We start from the raw sequence: 26,181 nt of genomic DNA on the forward strand, positions 1-26,181 counted from the left end.
TCCTGCTGCTTCTTCCATATCCCCACAGGCCTCCATTCCTGCTATCAAAGAGGAGTCTGTTCCAGCCACCCATTTCTGCCATGCCCAGGATTTAGGGTACAAAGAAGAAGGATTTGTTTCTTTCTCCATTGAGGCTATCTGTTCATCAGCTACTCTTCAAAGCCAATGGGCCCCCTGAGGAACCTTGGGGGCCTGGAGGGAGACCAAATGACCTCAGCCCTGGGCATCCTGGGGTGAAGAGGCGGGAACAGCAGGTGTCCTAGTTTCCTAGCGTTAGCAGACACTGAGCTCCTCCACCCATCCTCTGGGGCCCCGCTCCTCAGTGTTGTCTCTCTATGGAGGGTAGTGTGATGGGGAATCTAAGCCTAGGGTCTGAAGTTCAAGTCTCAGCTTGCACAAGTCTCAGCCACTTACAAGCTGTGCATGAGAGTGGGGTAAGATGCTATGTTCTTCTCATCTGTAGTGGGCTGGGTCTGGGAAGGGCGCTGAGAGATGATGTAAAATGGTGACCAGAAAATGGAACGGCCAGCCACCAAAAAACCCATGTCCCCAGCTGCTCACTTCCCATCACTTTTCCTTGAGTAATGTGCTCACTAGTCTCCCGAGATGGAAGTCTTAACAAAGAATGATCTAGAAAAGCCCTGCCGACTGTTCTCACTGTCACCCAGGAGGCCAAAGCTCCAAGGACACACCTCCTCCTTGAGTCTCCCTCGGGAGTTTCTGGCTAATGAGAACTTGAACATTTCCACAGGACTTGAACATTTCTAGTCAGCAGTGGTGTACTGTGGGGGTATGAAAGCCCCATGGGCCTGGCTTCTTTCTTTTCTCCAGGAGAGGTGGTGGTTCAACCAGTCTGAAGGTTCTTCCCATGTCTTCTGCTCCCTCCTTTCTATCTTCCTCATTCAATAAACTCTGCATTCCCAGCTTCACCTAGTGAGAAGGCTGAGACTCTCCTAGGCTTCATTTTATTTCCTCCCAGATATTTATCCTCTTAGGAAAAACATCACAGCAATCCTGACACAAAGAGTCTTAAAACTACAGGAAAGGGAAGCTCCCAGGACAAAACAAAAGAGGGTCAGAATCCCCCCTCACCACGACCAGGAAGGATGAGGCAGCCACACGACAGACGGCCACACATCACACCAGCACGTCTTGCCTTGCACCCATGATCATGGAATTATCCTCACACACCGGTAGACAAGTGTCCCATGTCACAGCAAGGGACCTCAGAGAGATGACACAGCTGGCTCTGAGCCACACACATGACTGGACTGAGACTGAAGCCCAGGGGAAAATGAAGCAGTCGGTGCTTTCCAAGCCCAGGGTGTAATTCCCTCTCCTTACATGGGGTCTCCATGACAAATAATTCACATAGCCCCTCTGAATCTCAGTATTCCCCAATGTGTGAAAATATGACCATAGTGGTCTCTGTCCTGGGAACACTGTAAGCCAGGCACAGGGAGTCTGTATGAAAGGCTATTGAATCCATATTAGCTGTCACACCCACCTGCCCCTCAAGCTGGTAAGTATTTATAGAAAACTCAGATCTTAGCCTGATCAGCAATTGCATAAGACTGCATATACAGGCCTGATTGGAAATTCAGTCACACACACACACACACACACACACACACACACACACCACATCAACAATGAAAAGCCTCATACATTAGCAAAAGATATACAAAAAAAATCAAAGGCTTTAAGCAAAACTCCTCCATCCTCCCCCCAAAAAATTCCCCTGATTCTTTCCCCATGAGGGGAGGTTTTCCACAGGGACCCAGCCCTGGGCCTTGGCTCCTTTCTCCTTGAGAACGCTCCTAGGATAAAAATAGCCAGGCAGCAGGCCACTCTTCTGCTTGAAGTGAGGGGAGGGCCGGGTGAGAGCAAGCCTTGCTTCTCTGACCCTCTCCTCCCCTCCCTCCTTGTCCCTGTAAAACAGGATGCTTCTGCCATCTGGGGTCTGAGGGTCCAGGAAGAGGAGGGCTTCCTGGTGAAGGGTTGGAACAAATATTCAGGTCAAGGACCCCTCTGAGATCTTAAGAAATTGTTTGTGTTCTTCATTGGGCCGGGGGTGGGGGTGGGGAGGGGGGAGGAAGAGACTGATAGAGCCAGAGAGTGGCAGCCCACTCTGTTCTCAAGCAAGGGAGATCACGAAGCACCCCTTTGGTACATTAAAAAAATAAAACACACACACAACAACAGCAAAAAAATCACAAGGCCCAGGGGACCCAGATTGGACTGCTGGAATGTACCCATACCAATGAGTCACTTCTACAAAGTTTGTGCTCAGCTGGGGCTGTCCCTACCCCCAAAAACCTCGCTTTAGACTTTGTCCTTCTCCTTCTTGAGTGATCTCTTGGTCATCCCATGAATAAACAACTCCTCTGGATTATTATGTCTCCAAACCATCAGGTATGTGTGCAAACAGAGCCAGAGAAGGGGGGCTGGGGATAGAGGAGGGTTTCTCAAGACCTTAGGGTCATAGACTCTCTGAGATGAAATCTTCAAGGCTGCCTAGACCGGACAGGGTGTGGTGGCACACACCTGTAATCACAGGTAACTCAGGAGGTAGAGATATTTGAAGGCCATTTGGGGCAAAAGCATGAGACCCTACCTGAAAAATAAACTAAAAAGAAAAAGGGATGAGGGGGGCCAGGAGTTTGGCCTAGTGGTAGAGTGCTTGCCTAGCATGCACAAAGACCCGAGTTCGATTCCTCGGTATCACATACATAGAAAAAAGCTGGAAGTGGTGCTGAGGCTCAAGTGGTAGAGCTCTAGCCTTGAGAAAGCCCAAGGACAGTGCTCAGGCCCTGAGCTCAAGCCCAGGACTGGCAAAAAAAAAAAAGAAAAGGGATGAGGGTGTGGTTGCAGTGGGGGGGTTTTCTGACTTGCATGCATAAGACTCTAAATTCACACCCCAGTAGTGAAAAAAAAAATTTTGTTTTGAATTTTTAATTCCTTTTTAAGGCATCAATGCCTGGATGAAGCATCCAAGCTTAACTTGTCCATGTGACACAAGTGTGACAACCAGGAAGTAGGGCTTCCTTCCAGGGCTACGTCATAGTCTAAGTGGATCTTGTGCCTACAGCATACACGATTGCAGGTGAGGTGGGAAACTGCCCCTTTCTGTCTGATATACAGAGAAAGAAAGGCATCAAGAATGGCTGTTGGGGTTGGGCGTTGGGTGTCTCGCGCCTGCAATCCTAGCTACTCAGAAGGCTGAGATCTGAGGATCACTGTTCAAAGCCAGCCGGGGCAGGAAAGTCTGTGAGACTCTTATCGCCAATGAGTCACCAGAAAACCAGAAGTGGCACTGTGGCTCAAAGTGGTGGAGCACTAGCTCAAGGATAGCACCCAGACTCTGAGTTCAAGCCCCACAACCACCATCAGCAACAACAAAAAGCATGTTTGCTGGGGGTGGAGCATGATGGTGTACACCTGAAATCCTATTACTCAGTAGGCAGAGGTAAGGACTCATATGTTCAAGAACTACCTGAGTAACATAGGTTTATGTCAAATAAACCAAGGCCTGAGGATAGAGCTCAATGGTACAGGGCTTGCCTAGTATGCACAAGGTCCTGAGTTCAATTCCTGGCACTACAGTGACTGCAAGGGTGTGGCTTAAGCAACTGGAAAGAGGTTGAGTTACCACTGAGGTGGCAAAACCACAGAAAGTCTAAGTATGGAAAGCAGAGGAGACTGAGAGGTACATAGATCAGCTCAGCTCAGAGCCCAGATCCTGCTCTAAGGAACTCATCTGTTCATATTGTGTGTGATTTGTTGGTGTACAATTACAATCACAGCACTCAGGAAGCTGAAGCAAGAGCACTGTGAGTTCAAGGTCAGTGTGGGCTACATAGCAAGACTCCATCCCAAAAGAAAAATAAAAGCAAACAAATCAAACAATAACCCCATCATTCAAATACTGCTTAAACACTCTGACCTCTCTACTACTTCAGGATTTACAAAATAGTCTTTCCTATCTTCTTCTAATTGGTCCTCCTGACAGGCTTATGACAGAAGTTGGAAGGTATTATTAATATTCTTAATTTATGGGCAAAGGGGGGAAAAAAAACACCAGGGCACAGAAATGCTAAATCCTACAAGCAAATCCGCCCCATTCCACAGTTAGAGATGGAATACAAAACCCTTGTCTGCTGCATTTGGGTAAGTACCCTATGCCACCCACTGCATTCAATGATGTGAACTCAAGGATAGTCACAGGGTGACCAAGCGCAGGCCCTTGGGACATCTTTGAAGAATTTACTGCATAACTATGCCATCCCACACAGAAGCTACTACACACACAGAGCTGCCTATGTTCAAATGATCAGGGCATCAGTATTAAATACAATTACAAATTAATGATTCAGTAGTTAGCCACATCTTGAGAGCTCAGCATAGCCAATGGTTACCATATTGTATAGCACACATGTAGAATGTTTTCACTGTCACGGGGACTTCTATTAGATGGTGCAATCCATACAGACATTCCTGCCTTCCCACTCCTAACTCCCAATACCAGAGATGAAGGTGTATGGGCAGAATGTGTGACATCACACCAACTTCCATCGTTCATTCTCAACTATTGCTCTGATAACCTACTTCATACACACACACACACACACACACACACACACACACACACACACATAGTCTCAGGTATATTACTAAACAAATCTTTTCAAATTGGCTATATAAATATGGTCAAAGAAGTAAGAGAAGAGAAGATTGGTACCTGTGGCTCATGCCTTTAACTCTAGCTGCTTGGGAAGCTGACAGGAAGATCATAGTTCTTGCACAGAAAAAGCCACATGACTCCCTCTCAACAGAGGGATGGTGGGTGCAGAGACACTCATCCATCATCACAGTAACTACAGAGAGCCTAAAGCAGTCAGATCGTGGCCTCGGTATATTCCTAGCAGGAAGCATGGCAGTATCTTAAAAAATAATCAGCAAAAAATAGGTGTGGCTCAGTGGCAGAGCACCTGCCTAACAAAATGTGAGGACTTGAGTTCAAACCCCAGTATGTCCAAAAACAGAAAAGGTAAAGGAAGTTAAGTATGCAAAATTAAAAGAAAACTTGAAATAAAACTTTACCAAGGACCAGGAGTTTGGCGTAGTGGTAGAGTGCTTGCCTAGCATGCACAAAGATCTGGGTTTGATTCCTTAGTACCATGTACATAGAAAAAGCCAGAAGTGGTGTTGTGGCTCACATGGTAGAGCTCTAGCCTTGAGAAAGCTGAAGGACAGCATTCAGGCCCTGAGTTCAAGCCCTAGGACTGGCAAAAAAACTTTATCAAACAGAGAATATCAACAATGAAATAGAATTAAAAACAAAAACATGAATTCTGAAGTTGAAAATGCAATCAATAACTGAAAAGTTCATCAGAGGGACTCAACTTTAGATATGAATAAACAAAAATAAAGAATCAGAGAACTTAAATATAGGTCAATTGAGAAAGGAAGACAAATAAAGGTTCACAGACCTGTAAAACATCATTAACTATGCCAATAAATATCTACTGTTATAATAAAAGGTGATGTACAGAAGGGTTATAGTTACATAAGTCAGATAAGTACATTTTTGAACAATATCACCCCTTCTCTTCCTCTCAGCATATTTAATGTATATATAAGACGTACAATGCATATACATTATATAAACTATATGATATGTATTAAGGATGTTGACATATTATATATATATGTATATTTCTATTCATACATGTAGACCTGTGGGAGTATTCTAAGGACAGAGGCAAAGAGTCAAGAAGAATATTTGAGGAGTGATTGAAAACTGTCAAAATTGCACATTCAAGAAACTCAAGAAACTCCAAAAGGCATCAATGAAAGTTTTCTACATCCATACACGTTATTATTAAGAGGCCAGGAAAAGATAAGGAATCTTGAAACAACAAGAGAAAAATGACTCATGAGGTCTGAGAAATGCTCAGTGAGATCAACGATTGACTTTTCACCAGTGACTCCAGTAACTGAAATAGAAAGAAGGGAGTAACATATTCAAAAGATTGGGAAAAATATTTTCAAATAGGAATGTTATATCCCTCAAAACAGTCTTTCAGAGACTCATCTCCTACTTACCAGCAAAAAGCCAGAAACAGAGCCCTGGCTCAAGTGATAGAGTACTAATTTTGAGCACAAAAGCCCAAGGACAGCACCCAGGCCCTGAGTTTAAGCCCCAGGACCAGTGTACACACAGACAGACAGACAGACAGACAGACAGACAGACAGACAGACAGACAGACGCACATGCACGCGCATGCACACACACACATACACACACACTTAAAAATAGGGGAAGCTAGTCTGTGGCTTATTTTTATAATCCTAGCTACTCAGTAGGCTGAGATCTGAGGATCAGGTTCAAAGCCAGCCTGGGCAGGAAAGTCTGTGAGATTCTTTATCTCCATTAATGATCTGAAAACCAGTACTGCTGTGGCTCAAAGTGGTAGAGCTAGCCTTGAGTGAAAAAGCTCAGGGACAGTGCCTAAGCCCTGAGTTCAAGCCCACAACTGACAAAAAAGAAGGGGGGGTAGAGGGGAAGACACAATAAAAAGTAACTGGCAAAGTTGTGGAGAAACTGCTACTCACATACACTGCTACTCTTGAAGAAATCAGTTCTTTAAAGAGTGAAAACAGCCAGGTGCAGTGGCTCACGCCTGTAATCCTAGCTACTCAGAAGGCTGAGATCTGAGGATCAAGGTTCAAAGCCAGTCCAGGCACAAAAGGACCTGAGACTTTTATTTGCAATTAACCTCTAGAAACTGGGAAGTGGGGCTTGGCCCAAGGGTAGGGTGGTAGCTTTGAGCTGAAGAGCTCAGGGACAGCGCCCAGGCCCAGAGTTCAAGCTCCATGACCCACAAAAAAAATGTGAAAACATACAGGCTGGGTTATAGCTCATATAGTAAGAGAGTACCTGCCTGATCTAAATACTAATACTGCAAGAGAGAGAGAGAGAGAGAGAGAGAGAGAGAGAGAGAGAGAGAGAGAGAGAGAGAGAGAGAGAGAGAGAAGAGGAAAGAAGGGGGGAGGGAGAAAGAGAGGGGGGAAGGAGGGAGGGAAATGAAGGAAAGTTAAACATAGAGCTACTGTCCAACAATTCCATTCTTTGCCTTAACCAATAGAATGTGAACCCAATGTACAAACAAAAAACCTTCAACAAATGTTTACTCCATTTACTACTTGTTATAGACCCAAAGTAGACACAACCCCATCCATCAACAGATGAGTGGATAAACATAATGTGGTTTATCCATGCAATGGAATATTATCACTATGCAAAAGAAATGAAATACAGATACCAGCTACAATGTGAATTAATCTTGAAATGAATAAATCTGCTCACAAAGGCCCATGCATTACAAAATTTAATTCATGTGGAGTGTCTAGTCAAATTCATAGTATCTGACAGGGACTGGTCACTTGGAAGATGGAGAGTGGTAATGAATATCAAGATTCTCTCTCTCTCTCTCTCTCTCTCTCTCTCTCTCTCTCTCTCTCTCTCTCTCTCTCTCTGTGTCTTTCTCTCCTGACCCCACCCACAAGTTAGTTCATATTCAGCATAATGTCTAGTCCGCAGCTATATCATCCTTTGCACCTCTTGTTTCCATTACCTGGAGTTCAGTTCAGTAAATATTATTTTATATGATCAGATGCACATAGGCATTGAGACTTTGTGTTCCTATCCTGAGTATCCTCCTTTGGTTTCACTGTGTGCAAATGCCCAGAATCCTGTATAAATTATCATGTCCTGGTGTATTTTAGATCTAGCTTCTGCATACGAGGGGAAACAGGCACCGTTGGTCTCTCTGGGCTTGGTTTACCTCATTTAACATGGGGTGTTCTAGGCCCATCCATTTCCCTGCAAATGTCGTCATATACTTTCTAATGGCTGTGTAAAATTCCATTGTGTGTGGTAGCACATTTTTGGGATCCGCTCATCTATTGTAGGATATCTGGGCTGTTTCCACAATTTGGCTATTGCGAAGAGTATGGCAATGAACATGGATGTGCCAGTGTCTTTATAGTATCCTGGCTTGTGATATTCTGGGTAGATTGTAGGCAGATTTTAAACTATTGAACTGTATCTTTTTTTAAGGGAAGAAATTGAGATAAGGTCTCACTATGCAGCCCGGGCCGACTTTGATATTTCTGCCTCAACCTCCTGAGTGCAGGCATGGGTGACTATATAACTGACTGAACTCTGTACTTGCAAAGGGAGAGATATGCATTTGAACAACATCTATAAAAGGCAGATTTTAATGAATATTTCTTATGTCCACCATTATTATTATTATTACTACAGTATATGATCAGGTGCACATAGCCATTGAGACTTATTATCATTGCCGCAAATATAGAAACTCCTGTAAGATGGACCTGCGATCCCCCATAGGCCCGGGGCTAAGGCCCTCAAGTCCATGGCTACACAGACCAAGAGAAGAGGGCATGATGCCTGGACCAAGTTCAAGCCTATGGGAGAAACCTCTGCCCTGATGGAGTGCCAGCTGCAATCTGAGGCCTCAGGCTGAGAGAGCAGAGGTGGGTCACACAGCAGTGAGTCAGGGTGCAGCCACTGAGCCTCAAGTCTTCATAGCTGGTGACAGCAGTCAGAGACTAGCCAGTCCAGACAGACTCCCTAGCTATGTGTGGCTTACCTATCTGCCTGGACCCATGCTTCATGCTGTTCCTAGGGCAGCTCCTGCCTTGCAACCCCCTCCCCCCTCCCCCCCACCATGGGGGAGAGGAGCAGATAAGAGGCCCCGATGCAGGGAGGAAAGCAAGAACTCAGGTCCCCTGGGTCCCTGACTCTAGTGTTTGTCACCAAACATTTTCCTAAAACAGTTTTCCCAGGAGGCCCTGCTGAAGTCCTGGAAGACATTTAAGTTTGCAATTTATGGCTAAATCATTCTTGTTGGGCAGTAGCTCATCCACAGCCCAACAGCAAGTTACTGGCCTTTCTTTCTTCTCCCCAGCACCTAGAATCTTCTGGGAACTACCTCACTCATCTTGTTTTCCATCCCCCAAGGTCAATCATAATATGCAGCAGTCATTCAGCCAGGGCTGAGCTCTTTGTAGGTATGATCTGTTTTCATCTTCTCCCAGCCACATGGGGAAGAACTCTGTGTGTGTGTGTGTGTGTGTGTGTGTGTGTGTGTGTGTGTGTGTGTGTGTGTGTAACTGGGATTAGAACTCAGGGCTTCTCAGTCTTGACCCAGACCCCCAGCTTTGGTTTGTTTATCAGATAAGGGCTCATGCTTTTGCATGGGACTACCTCAAATTATGATCTTCCTATCTCTGCCTCCTTAGGAGCTGAGATTACAGACATGTGTCACTGTGCCTTACCCATAGAACTCTTTCAACATTTATTTCTTTTTTTTTTTTGTTTTTTTTGCCAGTCCTGGGCTTGAGCTCAGGCCCTGAGCACTGTCCTTGGACTTTCTCAAGGCTAGAGCTCTACCACTTGAGCCTCAGCACCACTTCCAGCTTTTTTTCTATGTATGTGGTACCGAGGAATCGAACCCGGGTCTTCATGCATGCTAGGCAAGCACTTTAACCACTAGGCCAAACTCCCGGCCATATTTCTGAGCAAGAAACTTTGGGTATGGAGGGTTAATGCCAATCATCCAGGACCCCACAAAACACTGGCAAAAAACACATCAGATTTCACTTCTTCAGAGGCAGGCACTCTTTTCATGAACACTTGAAACCTTGTTCAGAGAATAAGCTGAGTTGATTCCCCGGGGATAGAGGACTTATACTTCCTTACAAGCCAGTGGGCAGCTGAGGAGTTGTTTTGCCCTCTCCTGTAGCCTGGGCAGACATCATTCACCTATTCTGGTGCTTTTTCTAGGGCTTCTGCATGAGACACATGGAATGTCTCACATGGACCTCAGTGAATGGCGCCCGCTTGGAGCTGTGTGGTGCACACACTGCACAACTGTCAATGTGAACTTCAGCTTTTCTCCAGGCCTTGGGTGGAGAAGAGTTTCCCTTTTCCTAACCTAGACTTCTGCCCATGTTGCAAGAATTATCTTGAGTTTCCATGACCCACAAAAAAAATAAAAATTAAATAAAATAAAATTACATATAAAAAAAAGAATTATCTCGAGTTCTACTCACACTCTCTTGCTCACTCTTCCTTCGGATCCCCATAAATAAGTAGCTCCCATTGGGTCCTGGGATGCTGCCTCTGTGGGAATTTCTGTGTATATCTGGGTGTCCTTGACAAGTTCCAGGAGGGCAAAAGTTGGCCTTGAAATTCCTCATTTCTCCCATCTCACCTGACAAGACGCCAAGAGCTCTATAAATATTTGCTCTTTGGCAGATCTCCAAATTATGAGGGATGAGGCACAAAAACAAAACAAAACAAAACAAGACACAGAAAAGAAGGGAATCTGAGATTTTCGAAGTTGGAAAGTTCTCTTAAAAAAATGATGCCCTTGGGGCCGGGAGTTTGGCCTAGTGGTAGGGTGCTTGCCTAGCATGCATGAAGACTCGGGTTCGATTCCTCCGTACCACATACATAGAAAAAAGCCAGAAGTGGTGCTGAGGCTCAAGTGGTAGAACTCTGGCCTTGAGAAAGTCCAAGGACAGTGCTCAGGCCCTGAGTTCAAGCCCAGGACTGGCAAAAAGAAAATGATTCCCTCTCTGTTTTATAAGTAGGGAAACAGAGGCTCAGAGAGAGGGAGTGACTCGCCCAGAGACATGCCTGTCGGTACTGATTCCCCATCCATGAATGGCCCCAGGGTCTTGGCTCCAGTCCTTTTTCTTCCTCCAGGGGACTGTCCAGCCCTGACCCAGCTACCCATCAGTCCCTGGAGACCATCACTCTGTCCAAACACCTCCAGATAACTCTAACCCAAACAGTTTGAGTGATAAAGTAATAGGCCCCTGATTTCTCCCAAAAGCCTGAGGTCAGAGTAGCAGGCGGGGGATTGGGGACATGATGTTGAGTGTGAACTACTGTCCTGATTCCCCTCACCCAGTCCAGCCTGGACTAAAGAGCAGCTGCTTCCCAGGGGACCTCTCTGATGCTAGAAGCCAACCCTGCCCCTGCCTGCCACAATGACCGAGTCTGGCCAGCAGAACTATAGCCACTGCACCTAGCAACCTGGGGTTTTTCCACTGCAGACATTTGGCAGAATCTGCCCTGCCCTTGGCCCACCAGAGTAGCTACTGCCTGAAAACAACCCTGGTGTCTCAAGGTCTCATTTTTTTCCATGTGGGCTTCAGGTCCGGCTCTATCAAGTCATGAAAAAAGAAAAGCCCATTGGCGTTCTGGCAGCCCTCCATGGTTGGAAGAATCAGGTGAGCAGTGATAGGACTACTAAGAGAATGAATGGCACAGCAAAATCTCCTCCTCCCTTCCCTGCACTGCAGCTTCTAACCATCCAGTCCTGGGACTTGAACTCAGGGCCTAGGTGCTGTCCCTGAGCTTTTGTGTTCAAACATTGTTCTCTATGGCATCATTCAGGTTTTTTGTTTTTGGAGTTTTTTTTTTTTGTGGTTCATTGAAGAGTCTCATAGGTTCTCTGCCTGAGCTGGCTTCAAACTGTGATCCTCAGAGCTCAGCCTCCTGAGTAGCAATAATTACAAGAGTGAGCCACCAGCACCAGATTTTATGCAGGCATATCTACATACAACTTTAAGTATATCCATAACATAGACTCCAGGAAGAGGATGTGTCCCTGATGATATATGTCTACATTTGTAATGGATATTGCTAAATTATCCTGAAAACACATTTATATCCTCATAAAAAGTAGATAAGGCACAGTGGTACATATATGTAATTTTACCTACACTGGAGGCTGAGGCCAAAGGATTAAAAGTTGGAGGTCAGTCTGGGTTACTTAGCAAAACTCTGTCAATAAATAAATAAACAAATCATGTGTGGCTCATGTCTATTATTGTAGTTACTCAGGAGCCTGAGTTCTAAGGATCACAGTTCAAAGCCAACCTAGGCAGACAAAGCAGTGCTGGTGGCTCATGCCTAGCTACTCAGGAGGCTGAGATTGGAGGATCATGGTTTAAGACCAGCTCAGGCAGGAAAGTTCATGAGACTCTTATCTCCAATTAACCAGCACAATGCTTAAAGTAGAGCTGTGGCTCAAGTGGTAGAGCACTAACCTTGAGCACAAAAGATCAGGGACAGTACCTAGGCCCTGAGTTTAAGCCCCAGGATATTCTCTCTCTCCTCTCTTCTCTTCTCTTCTCTTCTCTTCTCTTCTCTTCTCTTCTCTTCTCTTCTCTTCTCTCCTCTCCTTCTCTCTCTCTCTCTCTCTCTCTCTCTCTCTCTCTCTCTCTCTCTCTCTCTCTTTCTCTCTCTCACACACACACACACACACACGACACATATACTCTAAATCCCTTGTAGATTAATCATAATAAGTGTTGTATAAAGTTGTTATTCATTATTGGGAAATAACATTAAGAAAAATTGTATGTTTACAGTAAGTTCCCCCCACCCCCATTTTCCCCTGATATTTAATTAGTTGAATCAGTGGAACTGCAATCTGTCTCTTAGATAGAGTCAACTATATTTGTGCAAATAGTCATTGTACCAATACTTAGAGAAAGACCCCAGGGCCTCTAGCTTGGCTTTATTTCTATAGTACGTAATTATATAAAATCCTCCTATGTGCTGCTTTATACTCCCACCAAAGCATATGCCTTCCATTCCACTTAAACACCCAGGTTTATCAGGATCTCCACCATCCACGAGTGAGCTCTGAATATATTGTACAGAGGATCTTCAAATGTTTCTTTAGTAGGAGGAAGAAAAGCTAATTACATGAGTATAAAAATTGCTTTTCTCCCTTCCTCCCTTATTCTTCCCTCCCTCTCTCCCTTCCTCTTTTCCTTCCTTCCTTCTTTCCTTCCTTCTTTTCTTTTCTGGTTCTGAGGCTCAAACTCAGGGTATCTTTCCTGTTCCTAAGCTTTTTGTGTTCAAGCTAGCACTCTACCACTTGAGCCTGAGATCCACTCCTGGCTTTTATTGTTTTTGGGGGGAGGGCAGAATAATTAGAGATTAGAGTCTCACAGACTTTCCTTCCTGGACTGGCTTCAAACTATAATCCTCAGATCTGTGTGCTGACTTTTTTTTTTTAATATAGTTTATTTATTTATTTATTTATTTATTGCCAGTCCTGGGTTTTTTGAGCTCAGGGTCTGAGCACTGTCCTTGGACTTTCTCAAGGCTAGAGCTCTACCACTTGAGCCTCAGCACCACTTCCGGCTTTCTTTCTATATAGATAGTACCGAGGAATCGAACCCGGGTCTTTGTGCATGCTAGGCAAGCACTCTACCACTAGGCCAAACTCCCGGCCCAATGCTGACTTTTTTTTTAACTTTTCATTTTCATTTTTGTTTTTGGTTGGTCATGGCACTTGAACTCAAGTACTAGGTGCTCACTCTACCATTTTGAGCCCAGCTCCACTTCTGGTTTTCTGGTAGTTAATTGGAGATAAGAGTCTCAGGGACTTTCCTGTCTAGGTTGGATTTGAATCTCAATCCTCACGTCTCAGCCTCCTGAGTAGCTGTGATTACAGACATGAGCCTGGCACCTGACTTTCTTATCTTTAAAATCTCTTAATTTGTGTAGCCATTCTTTGAATAAATACTGAGCACACAGTGTGGGGAGGGGACAAGGCAGAGGGCAAGCATGACAGAGCTAACACACGATGTGTGGAGGGCATGGATCATGACATGTTTCCTTGTCTGGCACTATGCCCAGAGGACAGCAAAGATGAACAAAACCAGACTTAGTTCCTCCACTCAACTAAGTTATGAAGAAGTGGGAAGAGATGGCCATTAAACAGGCTGGCTCATAAACCCACAGTAAGGATTGTGGTAAGTGAGAGAAATGCCAGGCCAGCTGAGAAAGGGGCTGGCTAACTGAATGGGGAGGAGAGGTCCTTGTCAGGGAGAATATGCCTGCAGAGGACTGGGTAAGAGACAAAGGTGACAGGAGATAGGACAGATCTGAGGGATACTTAAGTCATAAAATCACCAGGGATCAAGAAGAGACAGAAAGTTTGGGGGTTCTTAGGTCTCCATTCATGGTGGGACTTTTCCCCCCAAGAGTGGAAACACTGGAAAAGCCCCAGGTTCCAGGCCCCAAACACAGCATCATATTTTAACTTATTTGGACTTTTATTTCCTAGCTTTTCTTTCCATCACACAATTTGCTTACCTTGAGTCACCCTCCGACTAAGGATGGAGGTAACTTACATGGCTATGTTTACAAATTCTCCTAAAACTCTGGTGTGAACTCCTCAAGCCTGGCTCTCATGGCCACAAAACCTCATTCAGATGTCTGTACTTCTTGTTCCTGCCCTCCCATGTTTTCATTTTTCGTTTTGCTATTTTCCAGATCAGACAACTTCTCAGGGGGCCCAGGAAAGGGTTTGGAGTTTCGAAAGCACAGTAAATGGATTGTTTCTGGCAAATTCCATTTTGCAGCTCTTACCAGCTGGGGTTGGAGATCCAGGATGACTGGTGGATAGCCAGGGCACAGCCAAACCACTCTGTAGACAGCTCAGGAGAGAGGGACATTTTTTTCTTTTTCTTTTCTTTCTTTCTTTTTTTTTGGTGTGTTGGGGGGAAGTGGCCATGGGTCTTGAACTCTGGGCCTGGGCGCTGTCCCTGAGCTCTTCAGCTCAAGGCTACCACCCTACCACAGCCACTACCCCATTTCCCATTTTCTAGTGGTTAACTGGAGATAAGAGTCTCACGGCTTTGTAGTGCCTGGGCTGGCTTTGAACCAAGATCCTCAGATCTCAGCCTCCTGAGTAGCTAGGATTACAGGCGTGAGCCACCATGCCCGGCGAGAAGGGACATTTTTCTACTCCTCAGATTACCCACTTATATCTGGGAGAGGTTGACTTAAACTTTCCCAGCCCTGAAGCTGGGCTCTGGTGGCTCGCACCTGTAATCCCAGTTACTCAGGAAGCTGAGATCTGACCATTGTGGTTCAAAGCCAGCCTGTGAAGGAAAGATTATGAGACTCTTACTTCCAATAGACTACCCAGAAGAAAAAAAAATAAGTGGCACTGAGGCTCAAGTGGAAAAGAATCAGCCTTGAGCAAAAAGAAGCTCAGGGACAATACCCATACCCTGAGTTCAAGCCTCAGGACTGGCACAACACCAAACCAAATCAAACAACTTTGCCAGCTCTGTGATAAGCACTCTGTGAAACTTGAGCTAGCTTCTACCATATGATCACTTTATTTCAGGGGCTGCAGCAACCAGCGTGGGACCTGCACATAGTGAATGTTCAGTAAATGTCTGCTGAATGAATGACTAAGCAGATGTTTTAGCTGTTATTGGCCCTTCTATTTAGTTTTTGTTTTCTTTTTGTAAAAATCATTACAAAGGCAGTTTATCAGTCAGCTCTGGGCTCACCCTTCACATAACCTAATAAGTGATTTCACTGCATGGAGGAAGAAGGATAAAGAAAGCAGAGAGCGATGGTGACTTATCTCTTCAGAGGGTCAGGGTGCTTTGTCTACTATGACTACACTATTGGTTCACATTCTGCATATCTGAATGAACCTTCCTGTGGATACACAGCATTTCAAACATAAATATTTTTATTCCCCCATGAGCTAGGTAGGATATGTTTAATGGACTCTTGTACAACTAATGGGAATAAATCATAGATTTATTTTCAAACCACTATCCCACCACTCAGTCATTCCACTGTATCAATCTCAAAAGCCACCTGGGCCTCCCATTGGAGACACAGGTATAGTGGCCTCCGTGGGTCAGTTCCATTGCTGGCTCTTTTGAAGGCTCACACCCCTGCTCATATATTTAATGACCTTCTACTTGGCTGCATGAGAATGTTGAGGATAAGGTACACTGGGTCTTGGACCCAGGCATTGATGGGCCCTCACCAAGCTCTGGCCCTTACTGCCTGGAGGGAGGCTATTTGGGATAAAGCAGAGACTCCTTCATGAATGCCATGCCTAGGAAAGCCTGCAGTCATCTTGGACCTCAGAAAGTCAGTGATCAAGCAGAGGTGAATGCTTGATCTTATGAGAGAAGACATCCCTGAAATGTGTGGAGACACCACTATACCGTGAGGCACCATGAGCCAGCCCTTGAGTTGCTTGTCCCAGGGACTCAAGGCTTCTCGCAGACCCAAGAGCATACCGACATTGCTCGAGTTCCATACAAGTTCAGTCTCTAAGTGGTCTTGGAGTCAAATAGCGCAGTTCAGTAGTTACCAACTAATACAACTTCATTGCTCACATTTCTCACAGGGTGTTTAAGAGAAACCTACTTGGAAACTCTTAAAAACTTTCTTCTAGCAGGTACATTTTCTTCCCATTTTGGTTCATGACACGGCTGTGTTCTCTGACTGTCCTCTCTCTACTCTACCAATCTCTCTTCAAGCCCAGGCAGGCCAAGCCATGGGGCGCTACCTGTAACCCTAGCTACTCAGGAGGCTGAGACCTGAGAATCACAGTTTGAAGCCAGCCCAAGAAGGAAAGTAGTTCAGACTCTTATCTCCAAGTACGCAGCAGAAAACTGGAAGTGGACCTGTGGCTCAAAGTGGTAGAATGCTAGCTTCGAGCACAAAAGCTCAGGGATAGCACCCAAACCCTGAGTTTAAACCCCATGACCAACAAAAGAAAAGAAATTGAGTCATACCAGGATCCTCTTTAAAGCTGAGGGAACCAAAGTCTGGAGACACAGATTCCAGGACCTCTCAGTTAGAAATAATAGTATCTTACAATTATGGAGGTAAATATTGATGGGTATACCAACTTTCACAACATAAGTTAATGTTGCTTTAATAATTCAAGCTTTAGAACCAGTTACTTCAGCTTTGAATCTTGGCTATGACATTTACTAGCCACATGACCTTGGATCTCTGTTTCCTCATTTAGAAACAAATATGACATTCACAGTAGCTTCCAGAATTATTATAAAGATGTTAGCTGCTGCAGATAACTTGCATGGACAATACCAGCACCTGCTAGGTACTCAGCCCTTGTTTCCAAGTACCTTAGACAGCCCAAAGCAGCTGGTGCTCATTGTCACAGCCACACCACAGATGAGGAAACTGTGATCCAAAGATCAAAATAACTTGCCCAGGTTGACACTGTTGTTTACATATGGCAGGACTACAGTTTACGTTCATGCCAGCTGGCTCCTGACCCATCTTGCTAACAAGTATTGTCTACAACCCTCTAATACCAGTGAGGGAACGAGTTAGGTAATCTCAGAAGCCCTCATACAGTTTTAGGACAATAGCTTGTGCTGGGAAGTCTCCAAGAAGTAAGCTGCCCAGGATCCAGACATGAACAGAAGCCTGGTAGTCCAGACCCCTGGAGCATGCTGCTTGAAAGACGCTGAAATATTAGCAGTTGTAGGTTAATGGGGACAGTGGCAAAAAGCCTGGAGAGCAAACAGAGAATCAGCTATCCTTCTCCCACCACACCAGGCTAGACAGACACCCACTGGACAAGCGTACTGAGTGAATGCTTTCCAATGCAAGAACTTGCTTCGTGCACCTACGTTCTGGGCCTCCCACCAGGAAGGGCTACACCCTAGGGTCTTGTTTCTATAAGTCAAGACAAATCTCCCTGCACTACCTAATACTCCCTTTCTCTTTCTTTCCTTCACAAGTACACACACACACACACACACACACACACACACACACACACCCCACATCTACAACCAAAGGAATAAAAATGAATGTGTCAGCCCCGAGCTTTATAATTTCATCTTTCTGTTACCCTCATGAATCCTCACCTGAAGCCAGCAAGGTATATTATTATCCCTATTTTCTAGAAGATAAGACTGAAACTCAGAGAGGTAGAATGCCCAGCCCAAGACCACAATGCTCCTTCAAGACAGACACAAGGTGCAAGCATGGACTTTTCTCCTCTATCTGCATACCTTTCCTTTGACTGACCCAATGCCTCGATGCTTCATAGTGAGAGCGAATTGGCTAGAGGAGCCCAATTCATACAGAAGCATGAAAGAGGACCTGAGTAGCAGCTCCTTGCCCCCCAGCTTCTGGGGACACATTTCAAAGGGGAACTTGAAGTCCCCCACACACACTTTTGAACTGATGTTCTCAGGAGCAGTGGCTTCAGAATCCACGTCCAAGAGGGGCATTTGGAAACCCTCCAGCCTTGGGTCTCTTTCTTATTGAGGTTCTGGCTAGGAGGAGAGCCTAAAGCCAGAGGCTGCTTCTCTTTCAAACTGATTTCAAATCAAATCCAGTCCCCAGAGAGTCATCAAGAAAGAGCCTATGGCATTCCTCGGGTGGCCTTCGGCAGATCTGGCAAAAGCCCAGAGTGGGCCTAAGGCTCAGTCTGCCCTACAGTTCTGTGCCCCAAGGGGCTGCCAGGTGGCACCAGTTCCAGCCTTGTATGGGCAAAATTGTCCTGCTCAGCCTGGCTTTGGAGTGATCTCTCTCTATTTTCGGGCCCAGGGGATAGTGTCAGTCTTTCCTTCAGTTCTCATTGGCTCAAGTACCAGCTGGTCCTGCCAAGAACCTCACTGAGGCAGTGGGGGAGGACAGAGGGTTTAACATGAGTCCCCAACTTCACAGAGGAGATGGCTCCAAATCAAAATAACAATAATAGCAACAATCATTTTTTTCCTTCAGGGCATATGCTAAGAGCATGCTATCAGTGTTCTCTCCCCCCGCTCCAGCCCCTACTTTGGTGCCAGTACTGGAGTTTGAACTCAGTGCTGGCTGGCCCTTAGTTTTTTTTACTCAAGGCTAGCACTATACCACAGCTCTACTTCTGGCTATTTTTGTGTGTGTGGAGATAAAGAGTCTCATGGACTTTCCTTCCCAGGCTAGCTTTAAACCACAATCCTCAGATCTCAGCCTCATAAGTAGCTAGGCTTCCAGACATGATCCATTACCTAGTATATGGATTCTCTCTTTATGACCTAAAAACAGTGGGCACCATCTCCTTTGCCCCTTCCACCAAGCATCTCCTATACACTGAGTAACTGGTTCAAGGTCACACCGTCAGCAAGGGACTGCAGCTTTGGGCAGGCTAGATATCAGCTACTCAAAGGAGCTAGAAAGGTTTGGAGCCTGCACGCAAGCTTGACCATCTGTCACACGAGGGAAACGGTCTCCTTGGCTCCATTTTTTTTTTCGCCAGTCCTGGGGCTTGAACTCAGGGCCTGAGCACTGTCCTTGGGCTTTCTCAAGGCTAGCACTCTACCATTTGAGCCACAGCACCACTTCCAACTTTTTTCTATGTATGTGGTACTGAGGAATTGAACCCAGGCCATCATGCATGCTGGGCAAACACTCTACCACTAGGCCAGACTCGCTAGAGCTCTGCTTTTCTGCTAGGCTGTGTGCTCTAGAGGTCTAGCCAGGCCCTGCCATGGGTGTCCCTTCATCCTGAGACTGGTCAAGTTTGGGGAACTATGCTGTATGGAGAAACACCTTAGCACTACAAGCAGGTGGGAGATGGGTGGAGGACTTGGGCCTGGCCCAGAGAAAAGATAGAGGGGGGTACTTTGCACAGTGGGGAACCTCAGCCCAACCCCTATTTTTATTCTGGCATTTGGGCAGATCCTTGAATTGTGAATCTTTGGTGTTACTAAACCTAATCTATATCTATTTAAGGCCATTCACAGATATTTAGGATGAAAAATCCTCAAGCTCACTAAGCCTTAGTCCATCTCCTGTACAACAGGAGCAAGGAGTCTACCTGCTAGAGCATGAGATACATGAGTCCCTGTCCAAATTTGCATGAGGGAAGGCAGGGTCTGGGTGTGTGGGACTTCTTGTGGGTAAAACAGAGATGTCCTGAGGAAGCCAGGATGATCTGGTCCCGCCAGAAGCTATACTATGCAAAGCACAGAACCTGGCAGAAAATACACAGAGCTTACCATCACATTCACAGGCCTGGCTTCCTCCTCCAGTCCTGTCTTCATGAGGGAGGGTTTGCCACTCGCCCTCCTCCTCCTACCAACCCAGGAGCAGAACAAAGCCTGGAGTTGCCTTTTCCCTGCAGTGGAACCCCTTTGTCCTTGGAAACTTCCCCTCCCAGCCCCAGTCAGGCTGGGTGCCAGCAGTAATTATAGAATCATTTCTTTCCCCCCAGCTGCATGTGTAGCTGTAATTAGGCAGCAAAAGGGGTTGGAAAGCCAGCAGCCAATCCAGGAAGGAGGTGCTGAATGGGACAATCAGCCTTAGCACACAGTGGGGTGGGGGTGGAGGGCTGGTGGCAGCGCACAATTGAAGCAGTTCCCCCACCCTGCTCTCCACCTGCCGTGTACAACGATGGGGAAGGAGGTTTCATGTCTACTAGAAATGGAAAAGTCGTGGGTGGGCAGGGACAGGTCTTTGATGACAAAGCTGTCTCCTCCCAGGATTTCAGCATCTTTCACTACTCCCTGGTCCTTGCCAGGATTTTGCAGGCTTGGAACTGTGGGCTCCAGTGCCTGGGGAAGACAGGGAAAAGAGGGAGAGGCACAAAATTCTGCTTTTCTGTCCAGTTCCCAGATGCCGCAGAAGGTGCTAGACTGGGGAGCACACTTGGGGGAGCAAAATTCCAATGCATGCCTAGGGATGGGGTGGGCTAAAAGAAGGTGAGGGGAGTCTCTAGGGCTATTTTCTTACTGCAGGACCTTGGGTGAGCCCTATCTCCTACCTCCCAGAGCCTCTTTTTCTTGAGGTTAGAAAGAGGGCTGATCATGCATGCATCACAGGACTGGACCAAGACGAAAGTGGTGAACTTGATTTTGTGACTGGAGTTTGGTTTTGGTGGGAGAGCCGGGATTCTACAATGCCAGAAATCTAGGACCTGGAGGCAACTTAGCTCAAATTTTCTTTTACCAGGGTGAAAAGACTAATCCTTTTGCCTCTTGACTTGGGGTACAATGCTAAGAAGTTTGAGGTTCCCCCAAGGAAGCTAAGGAGTAAGTGGACACCAAGAACTTGGTTGAGAAAACTTACTCTGTACTCCTCCCCAGACACCTGGCTGATGGGTCTTCCGATCAAGTCTGAGCCTCTGTGTCTGGGAGCTGCTTTCCTGGGATACCTGCTACCTACTGAGTCTCACCCCAGAGTTCTACAACATTTCCAATTCGAATGATCTTAACACTTCTCCCTCATTTGTGAAAGATCAGATGCCTGTTTCTGTTGTCTGCTTACAAAAGACTGAAAAATAGTGAGAATAAGATTTGGGGAGCCTAAACCGGAGCCAGCCCTGACACCTAGGAGCTTGCTGAACTCTTGCATGTGTGAGCTCATCCTTTGATGAGGATTTCACTTTTGTTACAAATTATGAGATTGTGGGTAAAGTTGTTTCCGGTTTCCACATCCCTGGTATGGCCTGTCTGGTTTCTCTCCTCTTTAGGTCTGTGAGCTCTCTGAGGAGAAGGCTCTTTCTTTTTTCTTTTTCTTTTCTTTCTTTTTTGCCAGTCCTGGGCTTGAGCTCAGGGCCTGAGCACTGTCCTTGGACTTTCTCAAGGCTAGAGCTCTACACTTGAGCCTCAGCACCACTTCCAACTTTTTTCTATATATGTGGTACCAAGGAATCGAACCCGGGTCCTCGTGCATGCTAGGCAAGCACTTTAACCACTAGGCCAAACTCCCGGCCCGAGAAGGCTCTTTCTTATCTCTGTGGGCCTCACTCCCAGGACAGAGCCCAGCACAAGACAAGGCCTTAAAGAAAGTTTGAATAATACGCCTCAATTATTTGAATAAAAACATATTCAGTTACTAGTGTTCTCCAAAATTCCCCCTCTTTCATATAGACTGGACATGGTCCCTTGCTTCTCTGTAGAAGATACCAAAGGAGACAGTTTTTCACTCTGTGCTGAGTTCACTCCACAGCAGATTCCCCCACTTCCAGCCTCCATGAAGCTCATTTAGTACTGGAGCAAGCCAAGTGGGAAGGAGTCGAGGGTGGTCTCTAGCCAACAACCAGTGGCAAACTTAGGCTGAGTCCCCAAACTGTCAAAAACTATATTCTGTCAGTACCAACATAAGCTTAGAAGCAGATCTTCCTGCAGGTTAGCTTTCAGTTGAGACCTTGACCCCAGAGGGTACATTCCAACCTGTTTTTGCAGGACTAGAGTTTAATCTTAGGGCCCTGTACTTGCTAACCAAGCACTATGCTATTTCAGCCATGCCTCCAGCCCTTGATTACAGTTTTTGAGATACCCTGGAACAGAGAATCCAGCTAAGCTGATATTCCCAACACAAAGAGACTGAGGTAAGTTTGTTTGTTTGCTTGAGCTTAATGCCTGAGTACTGTCCCTGAGCGTTTGTGCTCAAGGCTAGTGCTCTACCTCCTTGACCCACAGCTTCACTTTTGACTGTTTGGTGGTTACCTGCAGATATAAGAATCTCACAGAATTTCCTGTCTGAGGGGACTGACAGTGTGACCTAGTGGTAGAGTGCTCCCCTAGCATGCACGAAGCCCTGGGTTCGATTCCTCAGTAAGACATACTCAGAGAAGCTGAGAGTGGTGCTGTGGATCAAGAGGCAGAGTGCTAGCCTTCAGAAAAAAGTGTCCAAGAACAGTGCCCAGGCCCTGAATTCAAGCCCCAGGACTTGCAAAAAAAATTTTTTTCTAGCCAGGGGTTAGCTTTGAACTTCGATCCTTAGATCTCAGCTTCCTGAGTAACTGGGATTACAGGTATGAGCCACCAATACCAGGGAAGCATTAAGTTACTAGGTTGCACAACATCAGAGAATGAATACCGTAAAAGTTGGTTTTCATTACTAAGCATGTACTAAGTCCGCCACTACATCTTCGGCACTTAACATACCATTTACATAACATGTTGAGTCAAGTTATCAATAGCCACTTTGAGAAGATCTGAGACACAGAGAAGTTACTCTTCTAACCTCCCAAAGCTCATAGTAAATCCAGGATTTAAGCCTAGGTCCATGTGACTCAGAAACTGGCCATGTCAAGGTAAAAGGCATCAACTGGTCACGAAGAAGCAAATGCTTCAGCTCCTGCTGATCCAAGGCCTCCTAGAACTCACAGGACGACAGTCCAGTGTTGTTGATTAATGGAGGTGGAGGGATTGGGAAGGCAGGAGGAAGATAAAGTGATAGAGAAAAATACACTCTATGCACTGAGCATATACGTATAATAGTGTAATATACAATTACCCTGGGTAAAATATACGCTATGCTTGTCTGAAAAATCATAATTAATGGGTGCCATTAACACACACTAAAAATATGATTGAAGAAAAATACACAGGTACTGATAGGAGAGTGGGTAACCCAGGTTATGAACAAGGAAGTTGAGTGAGGATGAACATGACTGAAGCTGTTTTAAGATGGAGGAAGGGGATATGGAAGAGTGACAGAGGGGCTACAGTTGGTCAGGATTCACTGTATACATGAACAGAAATGTGCTAATGAAGCCGGGGTGCGGGGTTGGGGGGTACAGTATTGGTGTCGTACACCTGTAATCCTAGCTCCTCTGGAAGCTGAGATCTGAGGATCAGGATTCAAAGCCAGCCTAGGGAGGAAAAGCCATGACTCTGATCTTCAATTAACCACTCAGAAAAGGGCCAGAGGTGGAGCTGTGGTTCAAGTGGTAGAGTGCTAGTTTTGAGCACAAAAGCTCAGGGGCAGTACCCAGGCGCAGGTCTCTCTCTCTCTCTCTCTCTCTCTCTCTCTCTCTCTCTCTCTCTCTCTCTCTCTCTCTCTCTCTCTCTCTCTCTCTCTCTCTCATACACACACACACACACACACACACACACAAATGAAATTCCCTTGTATATGCTGATTTTCTGAAAAAAAGGAAAAAATATAAAAGAGAGGATTTCGTAAGGTTTATGAAGTACTGCACCACTGTAGAAAGGTGAGTCTTCGCACTGTAGCCTATCAAGGCTGCCTCCGCTGAGCCTTAAGGGTAGAAGTTAGAAACTTCTAGAATGGAGTTCAAAACTCATTTCCAATCTAACTTTCTTCAGGAGAAAAGAACTAATGCCTTACTGTATCTCACATTAAATTCAGACACAAATTCTCTGTCTTTACTTCCCAAACATGGCCTAGATATTGTCATCTTGGTGGAAGGGCCACAGCCAGTCACCCCTTGACAGAAGACAGAGTCAGGATTCATCCTAGACACCCCCTGTAAATTCCACTTTCTAAACTTTGCCCACAGCTGTCTACTCTCCTTCATCTCTATCCACCCCATCATCACCAAGCAGTCATCAAAAGCCACTAGAACGTGGCCATCTCCTCCTAACAGTTGTCCCCCTAGAAATATCCTTTCAGGTCATTCTCTACTCCATGCCAGCAAAGAACACCAAACTTTGTCATGTCACTCCTCTGCTAAAAGCCATCCATGGTGTACCAGTCTTCTGGGACTACTAAAATGAAGGACCCCCGCCTCTACCCCAAGCAGGGGTATTTGCTCACTGTCTTGCAGGCTGGAAGTCCAAAACCAAGATGTCAGTAGTGGTGGTCCTTTATGGGGGCCAGGGCCTCTTCCCCATCTTCTGATGTTATTGGGTTGTAGATGGCATTCTCCCTGTGTCTTCGCAAGGTCTTCTCTCTTGTTCGCCTCTGTGTGCATATTTTGCTTTGGAAGGACAACAATCATGTTGAGTTAATGATAATGACTTTTTAAAAATCCTCTACAAAGACATTACTTCGAAATTAAGGTCACATTCTGAGGTTCTTGGTTGTTAGAACAACATCAACATTTTTTCTCAAGGAAACACTGTTCAATCCTAGGCTTACTTTTCACAGCCTGGTCCAACTCCCTCTCCTGCTTATCCTCTCTTCCTCTCAGGACTTCACAATCACTGGCCTCTTTCATCCTCTTCAGTGCATTATGCTGCTTCCAGCTTACTCATTGCTTACTTATTACTGATTTTTTAAAAAAGAGTATCAGAGTCAGAGTCTTGGGTTAGAATCTCAGTTCCACAACTTAACAGCTGTGTATCTAACCTACTAGACAGGTCATTGAACTTCGTTGAGCACAGAATTCTCACTGAAAATAGGCTTAATGGTACCTTCCTTAGTCCCCCATAATACCCAGCTCAGTGCCCGCCCCCACCCCCAACCCCATACAGTAGGCTTTAAGCAGAAGTTACACATCCTGTGCCTAGTACTGGACTAGGAATCAGGGCACTGGCTGAGGATTGTCTATCCACTTGACACAAGCCATTCTCCCTGCTTCAAAGAGGGTTTTGACTTAGGATCTATACAGACCCAATGTAAGATTGGGTTACATCTTGATAAACTCATGCTAAGAGAAAGATATCACTCCACTAAAAATGCAAGCTAATCTACAAAGCATCATAGCTTAGCAATATAGTATATCGTAGAACGTCGTGTGTTTTAGATTGGTTGTGTTTGGGCTTTGACTTGCTGTCTCTTCCCACCAATAGGAGAGAATCATACTTCCATACTGCTGTCCAAGAAAAAAAGGATCAAAATTCAAATCTGAAGTATAGTTTCTATCAAATGCATCTTGCTTTCGTATCATTGTAAGGCCAAAAAACTGCAGGTCAAATCATCAGAAATCCAGGGAAGTAGCTGCACAGTGTAGGGGCTCATCAATGGTCTTATCCCTAAAAGATCCACTGCCTCTTCTTCGCAAGAAATATTTAGTGATGACTCACCTTTGCTTTCTACAAAGAAAATGTGTAGAAAGAAACTACACACTCAGTACACACACACACACACACACACACACACACACACACACACCACTGCCTCATGTATAGAGGAGAAATACAACGAAAGTCATATATCCTAACATCATGGGCATTACAACATTATCTGACTGTTGTTGTATTAAGATTTTGTGAGTAAGACAAAGCGCTAGACATGAATAAACAACATGAAGATTGATTTTGGTCATGGTTTCTGTCTATACCCAGCTGTTTCTTGGCCATGGTAAGTCAAGAGGATCGTGGTAGGCAGGGAAGACGGGTAGAAAGCTGAGTAGTTGTGACAGCCAAGGAAGGAGCGGGTGGGGGAAGAGAGAGAGAGAAGAGATCATGGATCACGTATCACTGTCCAAGGCCACCTCAATGGCCACTTCTTCCAGCTAAGCACCACCTTCCAAAGTTCCCACAACTTCCCAAGCCCCAGTAACAGAGAAAATAAGTTCTCAGAATAGATATCACTAGACTAGTCCAATACAATATCAGGACTCA

General features: G+C 45.5%; 1 protein-coding gene across 1 annotated transcript in view; it reads right to left on the reverse strand.

Annotated features, from left to right (window-relative positions):
* Window positions 1-24,572, reverse strand: part of LOC150052933 (putative inactive 1-aminocyclopropane-1-carboxylate synthase-like protein 2) — a 46,506-nt gene extending 21,934 nt beyond the window's left edge. The window contains exon 1 of the mRNA XM_090349243.1: window positions 24,431-24,572. The gene's annotated coding sequence lies outside the window, so the exon portion shown is untranslated. The remainder of the gene's footprint in view (window positions 1-24,430) is intronic.
* Between the last annotated feature and the right edge of the window lie 1,609 nt (window positions 24,573-26,181).

The sequence above is a fragment of the Megascapheus bottae genome, chromosome 16, assembly GCF_031878675.1.
Source record: "Megascapheus bottae isolate mThoBot1 chromosome 16, mThoBot2.hap1, whole genome shotgun sequence".
Taxonomy (NCBI): domain Eukaryota; kingdom Metazoa; phylum Chordata; class Mammalia; order Rodentia; family Geomyidae; genus Megascapheus; species Megascapheus bottae.